Source organism: Notothenia rossii (genome assembly GCF_949606895.1).
Source record: "Notothenia rossii genome assembly, chromosome: 7".
In the NCBI taxonomy this organism is placed as follows: domain Eukaryota; kingdom Metazoa; phylum Chordata; class Actinopteri; order Perciformes; family Nototheniidae; genus Notothenia; species Notothenia rossii.
In genome coordinates, this window is record NC_136905.1 from 62428259 (window position 1) to 62447804 (window position 19546).

General features: G+C 41.0%; 1 protein-coding gene and 1 long non-coding RNA gene across 4 annotated transcripts in view; one reads left to right on the forward strand and one right to left on the reverse strand.

The window, feature by feature from the left end:
* LOC307047655 (leucine-rich repeat and fibronectin type-III domain-containing protein 2) overlaps positions 1 to 19546 on the reverse strand; it is a 178604-nt gene that overhangs the window by 59091 nt on the left and 99967 nt on the right. For 2 of the 3 annotated variants that reach the window (XM_079694743.1, XM_079694745.1), the window contains one exon: positions 15144 to 15275. The exons of the other annotated variant lie outside the window; for it this stretch is intronic. The gene's annotated coding sequence lies outside the window, so the exon portion shown is untranslated. The remainder of the gene's footprint in view (positions 1 to 15143; positions 15276 to 19546) is intronic. 3 annotated transcript variants of the gene reach the window in all.
* LOC307046708 lies at positions 1362 to 7165 on the forward strand. The gene is made up of 2 exons (XR_013810180.1): positions 1362 to 4177; positions 6661 to 7165. It is a non-coding gene; the product is annotated as an uncharacterized lncRNA (long non-coding RNA).

Here is a 19546-nt window from a genome sequence, read left to right on the forward strand (position 1 = left end):
CATGAAGTCATTCTAAGCATTTAAGGCGGAGCAGTCAGAGAATAGTTTCATTAACCTTCTTAATTCACCATCATTTCATTTAAAGAAATTGCCTCAAGCTATTTCCTGCCGTGTTGCACATTTATGCTAACACAATGAATGAGGGAATTGAGACTTTGAAAGATGCCAAGAGAACGCTGTTTGCGAAACATCAGAAGCGTAATTTTTTGACATATTTCTGGATTGGATCAAGCACCAAAGACATTGACTAAATAATTCACTTTGACATCACTTTGACATCACTTCCTTTGACAAATTGGGTGAACTCATGATTTTGGAACAGTCCAAAAACATCCTTCCTGACAGCATTGCAACCTATATAATAGAACACAGGGTAACTTCGGCATCCGAGGCTGCAGTAGCAGCGGATGAGTTTGTGTTACTGCATAAGGGCAGGTTCGAAGGGCGTGCTGGAGATCTACCTGTGTTTGGGGGAAGTGGAAGGTCTGTTGATGTTGGGTCATTGGGGATGGATCTAAAGAAAGTGGCTTGGGAGAAATCTGAGGATACTTGTAACTATTGTCGTGAGAAAGGCCATTGGAAATCAGACTGTCCGGTGCTTAGAGCAAAATCCAAGGAAGGAAGATTTGTGGGTAAACCGGTTGCGTTTGCTGCTCCTGTGAGTAGCTGCTGTGTTGACGAGGTGCTTACGGACCACTTATGTGGACCTGAGGTTCTGGCGTCCTATGCTCCTTTTATAAGAGACGGCTTGGTGTCATTGGTGGGTAGCAATGTCAAAGTTCCAATTAAAATTTGAGGGATACAGGTGCTTCCAAAATGTGTTCAGATAGTTCAGATGAAAAGTGATCGATGGACCATTTGACTTATTGCCATCTCTAGAGCATGCTAGCATTGTGGCTAGAAAAACCCTCAACTGAAACATCAGAAGCGTAATTTTTTGACATATTTCTGGATTGGATCAAGCACCAAAGACATTGACTAAATAATTCACTTTCAATTCATGAGTAGGCCTACTCTTGTTATGATTTCCTGGTAAATGCCCACATAAAGGACTTAACGCAGGTTTTTGTTCAGAAATGAATACGCCAAACAAATGAATGGTCCCGTAAAATCCACAAAGTTATTTTTCTGGACTGAGAACCACATAAGACGTTGTAGAAGTGTTTTTTCAAAAAGGGTTGACTAAAGTTCCCTTTAAAGGTCCCATGTCATGGCCATTTCTACTGATAATAATTCCATTGTTGAGGTCTACTAAAATAGATTTGCATTGTTCAATCTTCCAAACTCACATTGGTTTCTCATACAGCATCTCTGTATAGTATGTGTATTCACTCTCTGTCCTAAACGGCTTGTTGTGTGGGTGTGTGTGCTTCTCTCTCCCTGATTATATCCAGGTGCAGCCTCTCTCCAGGTGCTCCCAATCTGATCAGCGCCTCCATAAAGGGTCTAAGTAGGCTGCAGTGGCTCTCTCTCTGCCCGGGGAACGTAGGAGGAAGAGCAGCCCGGAACAGCTATCCTCCTGCATAGAGCTTGTTAACCCTGTTTGGTGGTCGGTTGTTTTGGGGAGTGTGAATAAACTCCTCTTTTTTCCGTACTCACGTCGTCGTCTCATCGCTGCGTTTGTTATGGCTGAGAGCCAAGCCGTGACAGCTGGGGGCTCGTCCAAACCGGTAAGATAAGCTTGGGTGCGTGTGAGTTCGTTCGTTATTTTGTGTGGGGTTTCTCCTGATAGGTGGTAGCGACGGTTCCCTTGGGACCGTTGTGCGGGGTGTTAATGTTGTGGTGAAAGTGGCTGAAGCTTCGGTTTGGGGGCATGGCCGTGGTCGCAGTATTTTTGCTAGCTTGCTAGTCGCTTTGCTCGGCCAGCGGTCTTTAGTGCATAAGTACCCGCCGCAAGTAACCACATGAAGACCAGGGAGGAGATTAGTTAGCGGGTGTCGTAGTTAGTGGGGAAACTCCAATCAGTTTTTTTTCTCTTTTCTCTCTTTTGTCTCACTGTAAACTCGGTGTTGCGTTGTAGTATGGCGGAGGTAGACGCGTTTATCAGTGCTCCCTCTCAGGAAGCCCTTGAACATTTCTCAATGGAGCAGCTGCTCGTTATTGCGGAACATTTCTCGGTGGAAGTCGTTGGCGATAAGAGGCTAAAAAGCACTATAAAAACCTCTATTGTGTCAGTATTACGTGAAACGGGTGTGCTTCCGGAAGTTAAGGAGGGGGTGTTAAAACCTCTGTTGCAGGCTAGTTTACTGTCCTTTGAGCAGCAGAAGGAGATGTTGTTGTTGCAGCTGAGTCATGACAAAATGAGGTATGAGATGGAGTTTGAAAAGGAGATTGCAGTGGAGAGGATGCGGCAGGAGACTGAGAAAGCCAAACTTGATATGGAAGGACAGCGTCTTTCCATAGGCAGAGGTAGTGCGGTGTTGGGTGAGCGGCACGGTGAACAGGTGCCCAGGTCTCCTCAGCGGTTCGATGCTAACAACTTGCGCTTGTTGCCGCAATTTAATGAAAGTGATCCTGACACTTTTTTTTTGCTTTTTGAACGGGTGGCTAAAGCTAGGGATTGGCCGGATGCAGACTGTGCCCTGATGCTTCAGTGTGTACTCACAGGAAGAGCACAGTCCGCATATTCCGCGTTGTGTTCGGAGGATAGCTCTAGCTATGTTAAAATAAAATTGGCGGTGCTTAGAGCTTATGAACTTGTTCCAGAGGCTTATCGACAGCGTTTTAGGTCCTTGGAGAAAAAACAGGGTCAGACTTATGTGGAAATGGCGAGGGATTTGTCTGTTCATTTTAAACGTTGGTTAGCTGCTATGGACATCACTTCCTTTGACAAATTGGGTGAACTCATGATTTTGGAACAGTTCAAAAACATCCTTCCTGACAGCATTGCAACCTATATAATAGAACACAGGGTAACTTCGGCATCCGAGGCTGCAGTAGCAGCGGATGAGTTTGTGTTACTGCATAAGGGCAGGTTCGAAGGGCGTGCTGGAGATCTACCTGTGTTTGGGGGAAGTGGAAGGTCTGTTGATGTTGGGTCATTGGGGATGGATCTAAAGAAAGTGGCTTGGGAGAAATCTGAGGATACTTGTAACTATTGTCGTGAGAAAGGCCATTGGAAATCAGACTGTCCGGTGCTTAGAGCAAAATCCAAGGAAGGAAGATTTGTGGGTAAACCGGTTGCGTTTGCTGCTCCTGTGAGTAGCTGCTGTGTTGACGAGGTGCTTACGGACCACTTATGTGGACCTGAGGTTCTGGCGTCCTATGCTCCTTTTATAAGAGACGGCTTGGTTTCATTGGTGGGTAGCAATGTCAAAGTTCCAATTAAAATTTGAGGGATACAGGTGCATTTGACTCCTTTATTGTTGACTCGGTTCTGCCTTTGTCTGAGGAAAGTGACACTGGTGACACGGTTCAGACTCGGGGGATGGGATTAACGGTTTTTCCTGTTCCTGTCCATAGGATGTATCTCGACTGTGACCTTGTTAAAGGGGATGTAGCTATTGGGGTACGTCCAGCTTTTCCAATCGAGGGGATACATTTCATTCTTGGTAACGATTTGGCAGGTGGTAAAGTCTGGGCTGATGGCCCTTCTGTGTTGTTAGTCACTGGTGGTCTGATTGAGTCAGCATCTGAGAAGTGCTCTACAGTGGTGCCAGACGTTACGGCCGCGTGTGTGATCACAAGGGCTAGGGCCAAAAGGGATCAGGACTTGCTATCACATGGGAAGTCAACTGACACAGTGGAGGTTCCATCTTTGTCTGAGTTTTCGGTGTTACTTACACACCATGAGGTGGGAGAGGAGCAACGTCAGGATGCTTTGCTGAAAGGCCTTTTTGACTGTGCTGTGCCAGTGGCAGAGAGGGAAAACGCTTCAAGTGGATACATGTTGCGTAATGACTTGTTGTTTAGGAGATGGAGGGCTGTTGATGGTGCAGGGACTGAGGTTTTCCAGCTGGTGGTGCCAACTAAGCTTCGTCCTCTTGTCCTGAAAGTCGCACATGATGAGTGTGGACACTTTGGGGTTCGGAAAACATATTGGAACATCCTGAAACACTACTTCTGGCCACGTCTTAAGACAGATGTGTCGCAGTATATTAGAACATGTCATGTGTGTCAGCTGACAGGGAAACCGAACCAGAAGATCAAACCAGCACCACTACAGCCGATACAAGTGGTAAGTGAACCATTTACACATCTCATTGTGGATTGTGTGGGCCCTTTACCATGTTCAAAGTCTGGTTGCAAATATCTGCTGACTGTGATGTGTCAAACCACTAGGTATCCAGCAGCTTATCCTTTGAGGTCGATTACAACTAAGGCGGTGGTTAGGGCCTTGTTGCAGTTTATCTCAATATTTGGTATTCCTAAGGTCGTTCAGAGTGATCAAGGCTCCAATTTTTCGTCTCACATGTTTGCTCAGGTGTTGAAGCTTTTGAAGATTAAGAAGAACCAGTCAACAGCTTACCACGCCCAAAGTCAGGGTGCTTTGGAAAGGTTTCACCAGACATTGAAATCCTTGTTACGTGCTTACTGTACTGAGCTAGATGGAGACTGGGAGGAAGGTCTTCCTTGGTTGATGTTGGCTGCAAGGGAGGCGGTACATGAAGGTACGGGGTTTAGCCCTAATGAGTTGGTTTTCGGACATGCTGTACGGGGCCCCTTGGCAGTGCTGGAAGAGGGTTGTGTGGACACTGAGCCACCACGGAGCTTGGTGGATTATGTGAATGGCTTCAGACGTCGTTTGATTGTTGCTTTAAGTATGGCACGGGAAAAGTTGTCAGTGTCTCAAAGTAAAATGAAGGAGTTGTATGACCGTCGTTCGGCACGACAGGAGTTTAATCCAGGTGACCAGGTTCTATCACTTATGCCTATTGTTGGTTCCCCATTTCAGGCTAAATATTCAGGTCCGTACACTATCATTGAGAAAACTTCTGATTTAAATTATGTTGTGGCAACACCAGAACGAAGGAAGACTAAACGCCTCTGTCATGTAAATCTTCTGAAACCCTACCACAAGCGGGAGGTTAACACGGACACAGAGGTGGAGAAGGATGAGGTGCAGCCGGCTGTTGCGGTGACACATGGTTTGATGCATGAGGGAGATGTAGTGCCTGAACCTGATGATAGTTTGCTCTGTGGTCGTTTGAGAAATTCGGAATCGCTAGATAATTTAGACGGGTTGTTGTCTCATTTGGCGGAATCAAGACGTGAGGAACTCTCAGCATTGGTACACAAATATCTGTGTCTGTTTGGAGACACTCCGTCGCAAACTGACTGGGCTGAGCATGATATTGATGTTGGGGACGCTCAGCCGATTAAGCAACATTTTTATCGCATGCCACCAGTTAAGCGCAATCGGCTGGATGCAGAGATGAATTACATGTTGGAGAACAAAATTGCTGTCCCATCAGCATCTAGTTGGGTGTCTCCATGTATTTTGGTGCCAAAGCCGGATGGGACACCTAGATTCTGTACTGATCTAAGAAAAGTGAATGCGGTGACAAAATCTGACTCTTTTCCTTTGCCACGGATGGATGACTGTATAGATCAGGTGGGGTCCGCAAAGTATGTTAGCAAATTTGATTTGCTTAAAGGTTATTGGCAGATCCCCTTGTCCAAGCGGGCACAGGAAATAGCAGCATTTATCACACCATCTGGACTTTATTCATATAAGGTAATGCCGTTTGGGTTAAAAAATGCTCCTGCTACATTCCAACGTTTGATGAATCGCGTGGTGTCGGGTTTAGAGGGTTGTACGGTGTATCTAGACGATTTGGTAATTTGCAGTGACACTTGGACTGCTCATGTTCAGCGCATCGAGAGGTTGTTTGAACGGTTGACGGAGGCACATCTGACTATTAATTTGGCCAAATGTGCCTTTGCAAAGGCAACAGTGACATATCTTGGCCATGTGGTGGGTCAGGGTTGTGTGGCTCCAGTTCTGGCCAAGGTCAGAGCAATATCTGAATACCCACAACCCACAACCAAAAAGGAACTCCAGAGATTTTTGGGTATGGTGGGTTACTACAGGAGGTTCTGTGAACATTTTTCCACTACAGTGTTTCCTTTGACTGAACTTCTTAGGGCTAAGGTAAAATATACTTGGTCGGTCGACTGTCAGAGAGCGTTTGATAGGGTTAAGTCTCTGTTGTGTTCCTCTCAGGCGTTAGCGGCTCCATGTTTTGATCGTCCTTTTAGTCTCCAAGTAGATGCAAGCCAGGTGGGAGTCGGTGCGGTTCTGCTCCAGCTTGACAAGGGGGGGGTGGAGAGACCCGTCAGTTTCTTTTCAAAGAAACTTAACAGTTACCAAAGGAATTATTCGGTGATTGAGAAGGAAGCGTTAGCACTCATTTGGGCGTTGCAGCATTTCACTGTATATGTGGGAGCAGGAGGACCAATTTTGGTTTACACAGATCACAATCCCCTGACCTTTTTGCATTCAATGAAGTGTCCTAACCAAAGACTGACGAGGTGGTCTTTGTTTCTTCAGGCTTACAACCTTGATGTTAGGCACATTAGGGGGTCTGACAATGTTATTGCTGACGCGCTGTCACGAGCCCCATGGCACTAAGTATGGTTAGGTCTTACCTTAATGTATATATATTGACTGTCATACTGTGATAAATCTTTCTTGCTCTGCCCATTCTTTTTAAATAGTGCTTCTCAGATACTGGTGTTGCTAAAGGTGTGGCTGGGCGTTGAAGGAGAGGATTGCTGTGTGAAGGTGTTTTTTTTTGTTGTTTTTTTTCATTAGGGACCTGGGGGAGTTCCATATGTGGGGTTTTGTTTTCCATGACCTTTTGCTTTGGTTTGGGATGGGGTTGGTTGGTGGTGCCGGTGGCCCTTGGGACACCGACTTTAAGGGGGGGGGGGTGTGACGACCCCTGCTTCACTGCCTATGCTGGTGTGGGTGTGCCTTTGTGTGTGGGTGTGTGTGCTTCTCTCTCCCTGATTATATCCAGGTGCAGCCTCTCTCCAGGTGCTCCCAATCTGATCAGCGCCTCCATAAAGGGTCTAAGTAGGCTGCAGTGGCTCTCTCTCTGCCCGGGGAACGTAGGAGGAAGAGCAGCCCGGAACAGCTATCCTCCTGCATAGAGCTTGTTAACCCTGTTTGGTGGTCGGTTGTTTTGGGGAGTGTGAATAAACTCCTCTTTTTTCCGTACTCACGTCGTCTCATCGCTGCGTTTGTTATGGCTGAGAGCCAAGCCGTGACACGACTGCGAGACACCGCGGAACTCAGCCTGGGCACACACTGGCAGCCTGGCTGGGAGTTTGTTTGTGTGCCCAGGCTGAGTTCCGCGGTGTCTCGCTGTCTCGCCGACCCCACACCAGTGAGCCAGCTCACAGTGTCCCGCTCCTCGCAGCTATCGTTTCACATATCAGTCAACCAGCTCAGAGATGGATGTATCGCAGGATCGAAAAAAATCCCAAAGTCCATGTTTGATCGCAAAATCCAACTCATTGAGTTACAATAATGTTTGTCTTTGAACAACGTCACAACCAAGACACTTACGCAGAGCATCACTTTTTTCAATATCAGTCTGTAACCTTCATTGACGATCTAGAAGTGGGCTAAGAAATGACTTGGCCTGTTTAGAAGTTCAAACTATGTCATCCTTGACGTCCAAGCATGGAGGAGTACAAGTATGTTTACTCCAGTTTGGATAACACAGACGGACTGGCCATCTGGAGTCTTTTTTCACAGGATGGTTGGTGGTTGTGTGGGCCAGAAATTAGCCGAGAAAAGTTGAAATCATTTCCCATGGTGGGTGCTTGAGGCCAGTGGTTGTTATGAGTACTGTTCAAGCCCAGTCCATCTTGGCAGCCCGCCATTTTACCAAGATGAAATATAATTAATGAATAATATAAATGTAGTGGTAAACAGAGAAAAAAGGCAGGGACCCAGAAACTCAAGGTAGAGCTGAGATGTTAAGAAAAAAGTAAGCCTTAAGTGGCTTATTGCCACAAATTGATTCATTTTATTGGCAGGACTGCAACAACGCTGCTGCTTACATCAATGCTGTGCCTCATATTGTCGTCAATACATCTCAGTACTTTGTTTTCCAGCTTTCTAGGGCCTCCAGAACTAATTCCCTTATGGTGAAAGGTATGCCAACAACCACAAGTGCTTCAGAATATGAAAACCAGTCAACTGTGTGTGCTAAAGGGCCACCTTCTTTAAAAAGAAACATAACAGTATGGATGGGAATGGAATTATAAGATTCTCTGCAAGCTCTTCTTTATTTTTAACAAAGTCTGGATCCTAATAGTAGGCTTCAAACCAGGGGTCAGGGTATCGTTCTATAACAGGGGTCACCAACCTGTTTTAGGATGAGAGCTACTTTCAAAAAATAAGTCGTGAGCTACTTTTACTCCTTTTTTTGTTTTTTGCAGTGTATTCATTTAGCGCATGTTAACATTATTATATGCTTCCCTTTAACCTTTGTGTGATGTTTGGGTCTGTGGGACCCGTTTTCAGTGTTTATTAAAATAAAATGTATTCAATGCAATTATTTTAACCTGCTTTATTTGGGGGTGGACCTCACCTCGTCTAGAAGGGTCCGGGGGCATGCACCCCCGGGAAGAGTTTTTTTAAATGTTGAAGTCAAATGCATCAATCTGCTGCACTTTGAGCACAACATGAATTGATGGAAACAGCTCTCAACACCAAGATGAAAGAGAGCTGTATACTTTTCAATGATCCAAACATCTTTAGAATATGATCACAACCAACAACAAATCATTTAAACTGGTTTATTCTTATCTTATGTTACCTAGTTAGCATTCTTTCTTTCTATTTATGCATATTTTACTAATCACTCCCCTTTTAAACTGTTTTTTTTTTTTTTTACTGTCCTATAGTACACATTGGAATGATTTCTTACTTTATCTATATTAAATAGATAAAGGTGCTCTCTCTCTCTCTCTCTCTCTCGCATTTTTTTAAGTGAGGCATTTTTCACTGTTAAAACACAAATGGCCGAAAGGAGTGTTTTTAATATCAATATCATGGGAAGCTGTGGAATTAATAGGGCAATGATAATCAACACCATGCTAACAATGGAGTTAAATCATTTAATTTTCCAATTAATTGATAATAATTATCTATTTATATTCAAGTTTCCAAACAATAAGTAAAGGTGTGGTTAGGTTTAGGGTTGCGCTGTTGCATTTAGCCATACAAAAAACATTCAAACTCCACAATATCCACAGGCAGGTTCGCTTATATTTTTTCTCGATTGATTGTTTGGTCCATATATCAGGAAATAATCCATCCCATAATGACAAAGTACAAGATTATCAGTATGAATATGTAGTTGTATTAGTCCATAGCTACACACATTCAGTTTAATATAATACAAAAAACTGAGAAAAGCTAAATATCTCTATGACTTTTTTTGTGTACAAAATTAAATTTCAATAACAATAATAATAGTTGCAGATCTACTTGTTAACTATGTGTGTATCCTAAGTGCATCCAGTGATGTTCCATACAGGACCCTACCAATTAAAAAAAATGTAAAGGAGTTAAAAGATATAAGAAGAAATAAGCTATACAAAAGTGTAATATTCACCTGTTATCACCTGGGTACCCCTGGTTCTTTTGTTTCATACCTTGTCAGACACATTAAACTACTCTCTATAGTTCAATATTTCACATCTATTCCTCGGATTAAAAATAATCTGTACCCTAAAACACTTTGAAAAAGGATAGCCCATTATTCAAAGAATATGTCTGATAGAGAGCCAAAGCTGCTCGACTCTGTACTTTCTCACAGTGGATGATTTGTAGCCTTCAAACCGCTTCAAACCCATCTTGCCCGCCGCCTGTCACTGGAGCTTTATCACCATTTGTCAGAGGAAGTTCTATGGTTGGAAGTGCTGCCCCTGACAGCCCAGCTTTCAATTGGTCTCAGTTGTTTTCAAGATGAATCTGAAAGGCGTTTGATAAGGAAATGAAAAAGGAGCTTATGGACTGAACAGGTAACTTCAGAGCAGGGTCGATATAGATACTTATTCCCTTCCGGAAACTTTGCACAAGCTAAATGCTCAAAGTCACTTTTTCAGGCTATAAAGTGTATATTTATTTATTGCCATCAGAACCTCAAGGCTTGTTTGGTCTAAGAACTCGGAAATAAGAAATAAAACAAGGACTGACTACAATACATTCAGAAATGAATTCAGCCCTGAGGTTTTACCTTCTGTATCTTACACCGCATACTACAATAACTATCCCTGCCACTTGTATTGATCCTGAAAAGCTTATACAAATATGAACCTTTTTTTTTGCTCTGTTCTTGCTGCCTGTCCTGGTTCAGGCTATTTCCTAGACTAAATGCAAGACCTATTGTTTAAAGAGACATGTTTTCTAATGTACAATGTAATAAATGTTGACAACAACCGCTTTCTTATTCGTAAATTCACAACACATTTGAAATATTCTGGGTTTTGAACTCCAGGAAGGTTTCGTGGTGCCATTGCTAATAGCGATACTTAATAAATAAATAAACCCTCAGTCTTTTAATAGTAGTACACGTGAAATTCAATAATAGGTAGCGCAAATTCTATCTATCCCATTTCCCCTCAAACAGCAAGATGGAGTGATAACAGCTGCCTTTTCCACTTGCTATCTGGTCCCTCAGACAACAGAGACATCAGAATCCTGACACACATGCTATATTGCTTCATGGCAAATTCATGACATGTGCACATACTGCCAAAGATGAAAGACACGAGTACAAGGCATGTGGGGATAGATGTACACTAACGAGAGCCTGGAGGCCCGGCTTAATGAGGAGGATTAGTGAACCATGAGAGAGCTCTTGTGCTGGGCTGTAAGAGGGGCGGTAAGGCTAGCAGAGAGGGGCTGGATGGATGGGGGAGCAAAAGTTTGTCAGGTAGAGGACGGGCTCACCTCAGCTCCAGAAATCTCTTAAATGAGACAGACGGATTGCAGACCAATAGATGAGGCCAGATTGTAAAAGCTGACATGTGCAATCAATAGATCGCACTGTGATATTAACTTGCTATCATCTTTTTGATATCCCGCAGAGATGGGACCTAGGAAGGAGGCAATTCCCAGGTTTCGACTAATGTGAAATGTCTTCACAGCACTGCAAATTAATGTTGTCAGTACAAACATTATGACACCTTCGAACGCTTTATAAATCCATTTCTAGTTAATTACTTAATTTGCCAATGAAATGCTATCAAGAGGCGCTATACTACTTCACATTTTCCATCTAGCAGATGGGACAGATGGGTACAGATATTTCTGGGAGACACACTTTTGCATTAAAGACCATTAACGGTGACATATTTGTATTGTTTATTAGGTTTGGTTCACTGCTTTTGGGTGCCTTATATGTGTCCCTGTAAAGTGGTGAATACTCCTACATCCACCCTCAACATCCTGACACGAGTGCTGCATTTCTGCTACCATATAGACACAAGAAAGTGGAATAGCGATGTCCTCAAAGATTCTTCAGGAAAACGGCAGTGCTAAAGGTTTTGTGAAATAATTACTACTCAGAGGGGAAGTTGTTGAACTGCTGGTTAAACGCTTACATGCTAGCTCGCTGGGAAGATGCTAGCACTAGTCACATTCATTTTCAGGCTAGTTCTCTAAGCTAGATGAAGTTAACGCATTTGCTAACAGGGAAATATGATTGCTCTGTTTATTTAAAATCTGAACCCAGAGATGGGTCAATAAAAAGACTGATCAATAGGCTATTTCTGAATAAAACTTAATTGTCAAACCATGTGGCAAAAAAAAGGTTGTCTTGAGCAAAGGTGTACTTTCAATGATGTGTATTTATTATTGTAGGCTATAACTTGAAAGTAGTCTCATTTTAAGAAAAGCATTTCTACCATTGACATTTATCTCATTACTTTCAGAAAATGTCTTTTGTGGAGCCTTTTTGACCTCCAACAGGCAAAGAAAGAAAGGGTAAATAAAAGTGGATGAAGAATGTCTAACGAGCGAATACTCGATTTCGGACTCTCTGTCTACCTTTTCCTCAAAGGTTAGCACTGTCAGGTTTGCTATGTGTCAATGGATTCTATCAAAGTTCACCTAAGTTGAACAAAAAATTACTTTGTCCCTGAAAGCAAATTCACGCGAAGCAAAAACATTTGTTATGCTTTATTCAATTGTTGATTAGACCACCTTGAACCCCCCCAGTGATGAGAAAAAAAACTGAAAGTGAGCAGCCTTTTAAGAGACAAATACAAATAAATGTAGTGAAATTATAAAAGGACTCAACATTTATTCAAGAGAATAGTCAAGCTCCAAAAATCTTGATAAACATCTGATCTTATTGAATATAGTATGAGTATGACAGAGAACACCAGCTAAGTCTGGTGTCTTATCTTTATTCTGTAGATTTAATTAAGAAAGCTTAGCTTAAACACACAATACACCAAATGACATGCATATGACCTGATATAATTAGACACCTGGTGAGAGCTTTATCCGACAAGACAATGAGATTTATACATGACATTTCACATCAGTCAGTGAAAGAGCAGGCCAGCAAATGTAGATTGCTGACAGCTATCCTTCAAAAGCTTCTGACAGAGGTCTTACTTGTTTGGTCGTGTGTTTCTTGCTCCAACAATGTTTTAGTGGGGGAATGTCTTCGCCTAAACTAGTTTGCCATTGATTCCAAACAAAATTCCTTTTAGTGAAGACATGGTGTCTTTTTAACAGGAGCATAAGTTTGCCTGACATTCTGGAAAGCAAATATGGTCTTAAGAAAAGTTTCCCATCAAATTCAGTGAAAGCAAGCCAAACGCGTCTGTGACCATTTTGGGGAAATCAACATAATTTGCCTGGCAGATTGCATTATCTTTCTTTAAGTGTTCAATCATTGTAGTCCGTTTTGCCTCGGTGTATGGCACCTCCTTGCCTTCAGTTACCTGAACTCCTTATCTGTTTTCACCCCCTGGGAGCAAAATTGAAACAAGCACGGATTAACTCAATGTCACGGCAGCTTTGTCCCTGGGATAATGGGGGACAATGAGCTCTGCAGTGACAGCAGTAAATGATGCCAATTTACTCAGAGAAAGGGAGAATGATAGAATTGGAAAAGAAGAGAATAGTGTGGGGAGATAGCTTAAGACTCTAATCCAACTTAACTAAATCAGAACGTTCTGGGTTTTGCTGATTGTTTGTCCTGTTGAAGTGATTTATATCATCCAATCATTGTGGCACAGGCGGCACAAATGCTGACTGAAGGAATGTGACAGAATGGGTTTAAGAAGATTTGGTGAAGCATGTCATATTTCCGTGAAAATAAAATGTGACATGTTTTGTCTTAAGGTTCCAAAGTTTGATTGAGCTTTTCCGCCATTGCTAGGTATGAAGCCCCTGTTCATCTATACATTCCAAGTTAACCATAAGCCCAATGCTAGATGCTAACATGCATTCACTAAAGGGTTATTCAATGCTAGCAAGTGTGATGCCAAGACAGCTTCCTTGTGTTCAGTGTAATTGAAGATTAATGTGACCAACACACTCTCACTCCCTAAACGTCCAGGAGCGACGCTTGGTCAGGGTCCCGACATAAATGGATGCGGTGCTTCCCTGAGCGTCAAATACCGCCGCCGATGGGAATACATTGCAATCAGTTGAAAGCTCTTTGCGTCCGTTTATGAAGCTGAAGGATCCTCGGCGCGTCCCAACTGCACGCCACGGGACCCTGATCAAGCGTCGCTCCTGGACGTTTAGGGAGTGAGATTGTGTTGTGACATAAGCAAGACATATCCACACCAACGAATACATTTATTTTCAGATTGCTGACATATATGCATTTATTTTATAGCCTTTAGTCATTAGCAACGCAAATTACCATCAAAAGCTTAGACATTTTCCCTTGAAAACAAAAATATATATTCACCCATCATATTTATTCTATATGTTTACTGTACATTGTCCAATTAGGAATTTTGCATGATACAAATATACTAATCCAATTTTTTATCAATACCTGATAAACCACTGTGTTGATAAAGGGTACATAGAGCAGGGCAATGTTTTTACTGAATAGAGCTTAGACACATGATAGTGTACTTAATAAACTTCCATCAATGCAAGACAGTGCTGCTAACAGCTAACGTGAACATGTACGCTTATACAGATGTGTTGTTCCCTTTGTAGCATTATCTCGACCCAAACAAACTGAAACATGATAAAAAGTTACGGCACTGTGCATGCTCAACTGTTGTAAAGCATTGATGCAAGGAAATGGAAGTGACGGAGGCATGCCATTCCAAGGAATCAGACAACTTAGAACCTCTCAGGCAGGTACAGTACATGTAGGAAATCGATTAGAAACTAAGTATATGCATACAGAACATGGTCAAGAAATTGTTGAGTGCCACCACATTTTCATAGAAAAATGAAGTTTGATGTCAATTTATATACAATTTATAAGAAGTGGGCGTATGAACAATGATGCAACACTTGGTTTGTCGACTATACTTCTATGCATTTTGGCTGTCGCCATCTTTGTTTTATGGCATCAGAAGGTTGAGATTGGTAAAAACAAGACATTTGTGTTTTTTTAGTCTACCCTGTTCTGAAAGGAACCACAATTTGAGGAAATGAACAAAATGCAGATTTGAATACAACTTTGAAGTAATGATTCAGACCATAAAATAGGCAATAAAATGTTTACTGATGTTATAACAGTATAAAAAATACATATATATATATATATATTTATATGTTAATAATTTTGTTTTTGGGAGAATGGGATTAAATAAGTTTAAGCTTCTCCCCACCCCTTTTTGGATTTGTAATTAAGTAGAGTAATATTTTTGTTTATCAATTTGACACTGCTTATTTTTCGTGTTGTATAATAATTGTTATGTTAAATGTTTGTTTACACATTCAAAATAAATCTGATCAAATGAAAACATTAAATCAAAAAAAATAACCTCTATTATTTTGTGTATATATGTATATTTATATTTATATATATTGGTTAAAATTATTTGGTTTTGGAATACAGTAACTTGAGTCGCACCCTGTTGGCCATTAAAGAGAATGTGAGTTTTAGGCCTTTCCGCATTGGCTTCACATTTAGGAACAGTTGAACAATGTACTCCTTATGAAATTAGATGGTGGTACTCACAGTAACAGGATCAGTCGTTTGGTCAAGTCAGGAATGCAAACACATAGTGATTCATGTCAAGAAGTCAGAGCTCGAGTCGTACACTTCTTTTGATAGTTGTCACATTTGTCTCTGTTGGATCTTTCAGTTCACCTAAAAAAGGAAAAGGCATGGTAGGACAAGTTAGTTAAAGAATATTTTAACTTTATTACTATCATGGTGGTTCAGAGTTGGTTTTCTGTGATAAATGATTACGAATGTGGAAAAATTGTCTGCTTAACAAACTATTTCTGATTTAAGGATTCAATGGTGGGAAAAAATAAATTTAAATTAACAAATGTGTACTTGTTGATTTGTTCTATTATGTATCTGTTACCAAAAGCCCACTGGCTGGCCATGACCAAAGTGAAATTAATGTTCAGATATTCAAACTGCACTATAAAGTCAGCAGATAAACAGTTTTTTGTTGCATTCGGTTTGGTAATTATACCTTTCAGTGACCTTTATTCATGTCCAAAATGTTTGCAGGGAATGTTTCAAAGGAGTCCCCTGACAGAAGAAACTGTTTGGATGTTAGTTAGTTATAGGAATGCAAAATATAGCCCTCGGGATAAATGATACAGCATTCATACATTGACTCATCAAAATTCCGTAAGCAAGTCATTGCTAGCGTCCTCAAAAAACCCAATGCTGTTTTTCAACCTTTCATCAAAGATAAGATAAAAAGAAAACACAGAGAGAATGGTAGAGAACAAGCTTTCATAATGTTTATTTGGATACAAATGGTGCATTCTGTCTCGAGGCTATGTCGGCCGAGGTGAATAAACAAAAGCAATTTTAAAGTCTCCATGCAATTAGTGCTGTTTCACAGACCAATACATCCTTCTGCTAAAACAAAGCTCTTTCTAAGGTCTGCATCTGCCAGGCGTCCATCTTTGCCAAATCACACAGTCAGGGTAGAAAAATAAATGACACAAAATCCAACTGGCTGACAGGGAAAACAATGCAGTCTTATGGCAAAAGACAAAAGAAGTTTAACAGTGCCAGTGTGATGCTGGATAATAAGCACTGTGTCACAGCGGCCTACCATAATGAAGAAGCAGAATGCCTGATCCCAGACAAATGACCGTCGTTGGCACTTTCTCCATCTGCCCGTTCATCAAGAAATGTGCATCCTTTTTAAGCCTCTGTTCATCCAAAAGACAAAAACAATATGTATTTGTCCAAGAATACTTAAAATGATCCTTAGAAAACTCAGATTTTAAAAAAAGAAAACAGTTTTTTACTCATCATTCTACTTCTTAATATAACTCTACATTGCATTAAGGAACACAAATGAGGATAACCTCTCTATGCAAAGAGTTTGCAGCATTCTGTCTTTAATACAAGTATACAAAATGGATTAGGTATTAGGTATTAGTATTTTCAAACATAAAATGTATTTGTTAACGTACATAGGTGAGGATGTAGACTGCACAGATTAATGTACGTGCAAATGTGAGGGACTTTTTGTAAAATCTTGTTCAAAACAAGTTGGCTTTGAACCTAAAATCTAAAGACAGTGTTTAAGCAAAGCATTTTGAGTGGTAAATATTAAAATGTTATTTAAGGCTTGATATTTTTCAAGTCAAGTCATCAGGTTTCTGGCACACGAACATGACATCCAGATAAATAATTCCACATAAAAACCCTCATTGGCTCAATTACCTCCCATAGCAAACATCAATGACCACATAACCAGACCATTTTGAATACCTTAAAAAAAGAACTGAAGATGTTGGCAGATTTAAAGTTAGTTCATAATTAAGATGGATAAAAACAACTGTTCATATGTCCTGAAGTCAAACTTTTTCTGGGGTTTCAATCTATTCATTAAAATAAACTAAACGAAAAGACAACAATTTGCTATCTCTGGCAACCCATTTCACTTGTTACGTCATGATGGGATTTCTGCCTCTGTGACAAGAATGCAGAATATTCTCCCAGAATCCCATTGATAATCTCTCTCTGCAGTGCGGGGTGATTCTAAGCCACAGAGATTTCCCGACATCCATGTTTATAGCGGTTAGCAGTTGCCAAGTACACCTCTGCTTTGGATTCTGGCATCACAATATGCTTGAACCAGATTCCAGAGCCTGCAAGCAGCAGCTCCACCTCCAGCAGCCGAGTGCCCACACTGCCTCGTGGTGGGCTTAACATTGTTCAGTGCAAACGGGCATGAAGCTGTGAAAGTTTTACCAGAATTGAGACAGTTACAATTTCACGCTGCATAACTGAGACGCTGCTTTTGCATGACGCGTAGGTCATCAATCAGCTGTCACTCTCGATTATGGTTGATGTAACAGAATGTAACAGAGGAAAAATGGTCCCTCTAACTGCATGTGTTCCTATCTCACTTTTGCCGCTGTGTTAAACAGCGGTGGGGAGTAGTGGAATACAAATACTTTGTTACTTTACTTAAGTACATTTTTCTGGTATCAGTACTTTACTCCACTGCTTCTTTTTCTGACAACTTTTTACTTTCACTTCTTACATTTTTAACACAAATACCTGTACTTTTCAAAACAGGTTTGTTACTTTAGTTTTAATCTGTGTTTGGTGGCGTGATCATTATTATTTAGAGTCATTGCGTGCCTATGATTTTAACACGATCCGTGTATCCATCATTTCCTGGTCTTCTCTAAAGAAGAGGGACCAATGAAAACGTTGTCATGTTGCCGTTGTTCAGCATCGTAACATTCATTAGCTAACAATGACATTATTTAAAACAGTTTGTAGTTACTTAAGTACATTTGGAAGCCCATAGTCCTTTACTTTTACTTGAGTAAAGAAGTTTAGTCAGTACTTTTGCTTTTTATAGCCTACTTTTTAAACATGAATAGGCTATATGTACTTCTATTTGAGTAAAAGATGTTTGTACTTTTGCCATCTCTGGTGTTAAAGTTATGTAAATGCAGTTACATGTGGAGATCTTGAAGGTAAGGAATATGTAAATTAAGTATCGTCTGCCCTATGACACATAAATTCATCTGTTTTCACTCACACCCCAAACGCTACAACAACTATGCTCTGGCTGTCAGCCTCTCGACATAAAACAAGCAGTGTGCATGCTCATGAATGTCAAATAGCTCAAGTAAGATTTGAGCTACTGAATGCCTGAAAGCAAATTAATCAAGCTGTGTGTGTCTCTGAACGCTCTATATAAAATAAGTTGCATCGAAGTAATCAATCAATAACGCTGTCTGTCTGGTACTCTTCAAGGGTCAATCAAGGCGGATGGAGGATGCCAATAAAAAGTTTTAAAATCAGTGTTTAAAGCCCAGTGAATCCAGTGTTGACAGTTGGCTGATTAAGGAATCAAGATCACACACACCTTCATTCAGGGCCTTTCACAAGCAAGAATATATCAGTATGGGAACATCAGGAGTTACTGAGACATTGTGAATAACACATTAACATACCATTAAAATGCATACTATAAAGCAATTAGATATTTACGTACACAAATGACAGCACTTGTTTTTAACCTTTTCAGTCAGGAACCCCAAGAACAATCATGTTGGTGTTCACAACATTAATCACTAATAAACTATGAGAAATTAATGCTTTTGGTGTAAACATTTGGCATATTATTACAGTAAGTCCCAAAGTTAAAAAAGTGGATGTCTGTGCTATAAAATGAAAACACATAATGTAAATGTAAAAAAGTAAGGGGGTCTTGTGTTAGTACGCACCTTTCCATAAAACTGAAAAAATGAAGCGATAGAGAGTCAGGAACTTGTCACGTCAAAGTTTCTTTCTTAGCCTGTTTGCTTTTTGTGATTGTGAATAGATCTTTAAGATCTAATTCCGACTTTCCAGAAGGGAAAACACATTGAAATGAAAGGACCAGGTAACACAAATGGTGATTAATAAATGAAGATAGGCTATGCTTCTATTCGTGATGAACGTTTTGCTTGGATTTGTGTGCCTTGAACAACTTCTACTGTATGTCCTGGCTGGATTTCCATGACTGTTTCTCTCCAATTGACCTTCCGGAATCCTCTTTTTCAGACACAGCAAAATGATGTCGATGGTAGAGGTAATGTACTGTAAACGACAGATAATATTGCATTTTTTCCTCCCGAACCATCTGGCCACCACCAGGAATCATCCTGCAAGTCTCTGTGGGGACCGGACCCCCAGGTCGACAACCACAGGTCTATAGTACATTAACCAGAGAGTGCGGACCTTCGTCAAAGCCAACGGTGCATTCAAATGCTCCTCAGATGATCTCGGTTTCACAGTAGGGAAGAAGTTCTTAAGACTTCTGTGTATTGGGGAATTTTAAGTCGCATTGTGGAAGAAAACATGGATGCTATGTAAAAAAGAGTTGTTGTATATTATTGCTAATTTGGATATCAGTTAAATCAGTTAAACCAACA